Source organism: Trichechus manatus, unplaced genomic scaffold (assembly GCF_000243295.1).
Source record: "Trichechus manatus latirostris isolate Lorelei unplaced genomic scaffold, TriManLat1.0 scaffold00131, whole genome shotgun sequence".
In the NCBI taxonomy this organism is placed as follows: Eukaryota; Metazoa; Chordata; class Mammalia; order Sirenia; family Trichechidae; genus Trichechus; species Trichechus manatus.
Window position 1 is genome coordinate 5,593,588 of NW_004444067.1, and position 5,032 is coordinate 5,598,619.

The window sequence follows — 5,032 nt, forward strand, 5'->3', positions numbered from 1 at the left end:
CTGCCCCTCACCTCCCGGGTCTCTCGGAAAGCAAACACCCGCAGGCAGGGCAGCGTCTCCGCGGCGCTGTGGTCGTCCCAGTCCCGGCCCACGATGTAGAACAGAACCTGCACTTTGGGCCGGCTCAGGTAGATTCGGTCCCGCAGGATGTAGGCTTTCAGCTTCCAGTTGAGTGAAAACTTGCTGGTGAATCCAAAGGGGTTGGCAGGCAGCAGTAAATCCTGGGGCACAACTTGCTCGATGGAGAAGGGCCCGTAGCTGGCGTTGAAGACGGGCAGCCTCTTGGATTTGTAGATGAGGAAGGATTCCACCCGTGACTGCAGACTGGAGTTCCTCATCACGTCCTGGTTGGCCTCCTTGAGGAAGAAGGACACGTCGGCATTGTGGATGTGGTAGGTCACCGGGAGGTAGGTGGGCAGCAGGGAGAACCTCTGGATGCCCTCCAGGATCCCGCGGCTCTCGGTCACTGCAGGAGGAGACAGACCAGGTTAGAGACGCGGACGTCTGAGAAGCCCCTGTGTGGTGTGTGGTGCCTGCCCTACAGTCATGCCGGTTATGCTCTTCTGTTAAAAAAGTTCTTATGTAAATCAACTCGCTTTACATTAAATATACTGGCTGTAAAATAAATTAATGCCACTATATTGCAGTGGTTAAGAGCTTTGGCTGCTAACCAAAAGGTTGGCAGTTTGAATCCATCAGCCACTCCTTGGAAATCCTATGGGGCAGTTCTACTCTGTCCTACGGGGTCTCTATGAGTTGGAATCGACTCAATGGCAAAGAGTTATTTTTTTTTAATAGTATATATAGTAGGTAGCCCTGGTGGCACAGTGATTAAAGCAATGGACTACTAACCAAGAGGTCAGAAGTCCAAAACCACCAGCAGCTCTGCGGGAGAAAGTTGTGGCAGTCTGCTTCTGTAAAGCCTTGGAAACTATGGAGTCGCTATGAGTCGGAATCAACTTGACAGCAGTGGTTTATAGTACTTTGAAAATGCCCTGGTGGTGCGATGGTTAAGCACTTAGCTGATAAGCAAAAACTGAGTGGTTCAAACCCAGCCAGTGACTCAGTGGGAGAAAGACCTGGCAATATACTCCCATAAGATTACAGACAAGAGGATTCTATGGGGCAGTTCTACTCGGTCAGATCGGGTCGCTGTGAGTCAGAATCGACTCCATGGCACACAACAACAAAGTACATCAAAAAGCAGCATCGTTTGCCATACAGAGAAGGTAAGCAAACAAATAAATAAAATTCAGAGTAATGTGCATGAGGCCCCAGATAAGTAAAGCATTACTGAAGAAGAAGAACAAAGTGGGAGGCCTCACACTACCTGATTTTAGAACCTATGATGCCGCCACAGTAGTCAAAACAGCCTGGTACTGGTACAACAACAGATACATAGACCAATGGAACAGAATTGAGAATCCAGACATAAATTCATCCACCTCTGAGCAGCTGACATTTGACAAAGGCCTAAAGTTCGTTAATTGGGGAAAAGACAGTCTCTTTAACAAACGGTGCTGGCATCACTGGATATCCATCTGCAAAAAAAATGAAACAAGACCCATACCTCACACCATGCACAAAAACTAACTCAAAATGGACCAAAGACCTAAATATAAACTCTAAAACAATAAAGATCATGGAAGAAAAAATAGGGATACCGCTAGGACCTCTAATACATGGTATAAACAGAATATAAACCATAAGTAACAATGCATAAACACCAGAAGAGAAACTAGATAACTGGGAACGCCTAAAAATCAAACACTTACGCTCATCAAAAGACTTCACCAACAGTAAAAAGACAACATACAGACTGGGAAAAAACTTTTGGCTACGACATATCCGATCAGGGTCTAATCTCTAAAATCTACAAGATGCTGCAAAACCTCAACAACGTAGAGACAAGTAACCCAATTAAAAAATGGGCGAAGGATATGAACAGGCACTTCACCAAAGACGACATTCAGGTGGCTAACAGACACACAGGGAAATGCTCACGATCATTAGCCATTAGAGAAATGCAGATTAAAACTACTATGAGATACCATCTCACCCCAACGAGGCTAGCGTTAATACAAAAAACACAAAATAATAAATGTTGGAGAGGTTGTGGAGAGACTGGAACACTTACTGCTGGTGGGAATGTAAAATATTACAATCACGTTGGAAATCAATTTGGTGCTTCCCTAAAAAGCTAGAAATAGAAGTACCATATGATCCAGCAATCCCACTCCTTGGAACATATCCTAGAGAAATAAGAGCCATCACATGAATAGATATATGCACACCCATGTTCATTGCAGCACTGTTCACAATAGCAAAAAGATGGAAACACCCTAAGTGCCCATCAACGGATGAATGGATACGTTATGATATATTCACACAATGGAATACTACACAACGATAAAGAACAGCGATGAATCCTTGAAACATCTCATAACATAGAGGAATCTGGAAGGCGTTATACTGAGTGAAATTAGTCGCAAAAGGACAAATATTGTATAAGACCACTATTGTAAGAACTCAAGAAAAGGTTTAAACACAGAAGAAAACATTCTTTGATGGTTATGAGGGTGGGGAGGGAGGGAGAGGGGTATTGGCTAACTAGATAGTAGACAAGTATTATCTTAGGTGAAGGGAAGGACAGCACACACTACAGGGGAAGTCAGCACAACTGGACTAAACAAAAAGCTAAGAAATATCCTGAATACAACCAAACACTTCGAGGGACAGAGTAGCAGGGGCGGGGGTCTGGGGACCATGGTTTTAGGGGACATCTAGGTCAATTGGCATAACAAAGTTTATTAAGAAAATGTTCTGCATCCCACTTTCGTGAGTACCGTCTAGGGTCTTAAAAGCTAGTGAGTGGCCATCTAAGATGCATCAATTGGTCCCAACCCACCTGGAGTAAAGGAGTATGAAAACACCAAAGACACGAGAGACAGAAAGGGCCACATACACCAGAGACTATCCGCCTGAGACCAGCAGAACTAGATGGTGCCCAGCTACCACCAATGACCGCCCTGACAAGGAACACAACAGAGAGTCCTGGATGGAGCAGGAGAAAGGTGGGGCGCAGAACTCAAATTCTAATAAGAAGACCAGACTTTATGGTCTGACTGAGACTGGAGGGACCCTGGAAGACATGGTCTGCAGACTCTCTGTTAGCCCAAAACTAAAACCATTCCTGAAGCCGACTCTTCGGACAAAGATTAGACTGGACGATAAGACATAAAATGATACTGATGAAGAGAGTGCTTCTTAGCTCAGGTCGATACTAAGACTAAATGGGCAGCTCCTGTCTGGAGGCAAGATGAGACGGCAGAGAGGGTCAGGAGCTGGTTGAATGGACAAGGGAAATCCGGGGTGCAAAGGAGGAGTGTGCTGTCACAGTAAAGGGAGAGCAACTAGGGCCACATAACAATTTGTGTATAAATTGCTGTGTGAGAAACTGACTTAAACTGTAAACTTCCACTTAAAGCACAAAAAATGAGTAATTAGTGTTCTTAAATCTTAACTAGGTAGGGGCCTGACCACCACCCGTCTGTCAGTCTGTCGTACCGTGGTGGCCTGTGTGTTGCTGTGATGCTAGAAGTTACGCCACCGCTATTTCAAATACCAGCCAGGTCACCCATGGTGGACAGGTCTCAGCAGAGCTTCCAGACTCAGGCAGACTAGGTAGAAAGGTCTGGTGATCTACTTCCAAAAATCAGTCAACAAAATCCCCATCGATCACGTAATATGATCCAAGACTTTGAATGCACCATCAGGAGGGACCAGTTTCTGGAGACGGACATCATGGCTGATAAAGAAGAGGGTCAGCAAAAGAGAGGGCAGTGCTCAATGAGATGGGCTGACACAACAGCCTCAGAGATGGACTCAGACATGCTCACCATCATGGAGATGGCACAGGACCACGCACAGTTTCATTCTGTTATGCTTAAGGCCGCCGTGAATCTGGTGGCGCAGTGGTTAAGCGCTCTGCTGCTAACCAAATGTTGGCAGTTCGAATCCACCAGCCACTCCTTGGAAACTCTATGAGGCGGGTCTGTTCTGCCCTATAGGATCACTAAGAGTGAGATTCAACTCGACGGCAAGGGTTTGGGTTTTGGCCATGGTCAGAGGTGACTAGACGGCAGCTAACAATAACAAAGCATCAGTCACCGGGAGACAGCGAGAGAGGCCTGGGAGGCCGTGTTGGGAGGACGCCTCCAGAAATGGCTGAGCTGACCCCACCCATCACAGTCGTTCAAGCGGACAAGCTCCACACATGATGTCCTGTGCAAAGGGGACGCTCAGACCTGAGGCTCAGGGCGCACGCCTCAACTCTCAGCGTGTCCAGACCCCTGAGGAAACCATGTCAACACCAGTGCACAAAAACACTGCTCTTTTGTCAGTACCGAGAATATTCCCTCCCTCAGGGGAGGAAAACCCACAATGTTATTTTTGCAGTGTGCTTTACATTCTGCAAGAAGAACACAGACATGGAAATTACATAATTCAAAGGACCAATTTAACTGGGTTTGGAAATGGAAATCATTTGTTCCCGGAACGCTGACTTTCTAGGCGTAGCTGCACAAGATACACTGACCCCTTCTCATCGGTCGCCACGCAATTATCTTTGGCTTTTCTGCAATGAAAGCAAACCCAAGCCTTGACATTCATTGTGACAACTGGTTTCAAAGGCCCACGTGATTGCCTTTTCCGAAGCCTGACACCCACCCAAGCCCGGATCCCTCTGGCAATTGTCTGTGAGTCGTGAAGAGAGCAAAGGACAGGGAGGAAGGGGCCTGGCCTGGCTTTGCCACACAATGGTTGAGACAAAAAGCAAGTCTGTGAACTTCTCTGCTTCTCATGGGGCTAGTCTGTAGGATGGGGCCAGACCAGCCCAGTTCTAACGTTGCAGGGTTGTGCCTGTAGCCAACTAAACTTCTAGACAAGAAGCCAGTGTGGCACACAGGCTCACCCTCTGGCTTTCTTTCCTGAATTTATCAGTAGCCCCAGATGTGGGAATCCTTCAAGTCCA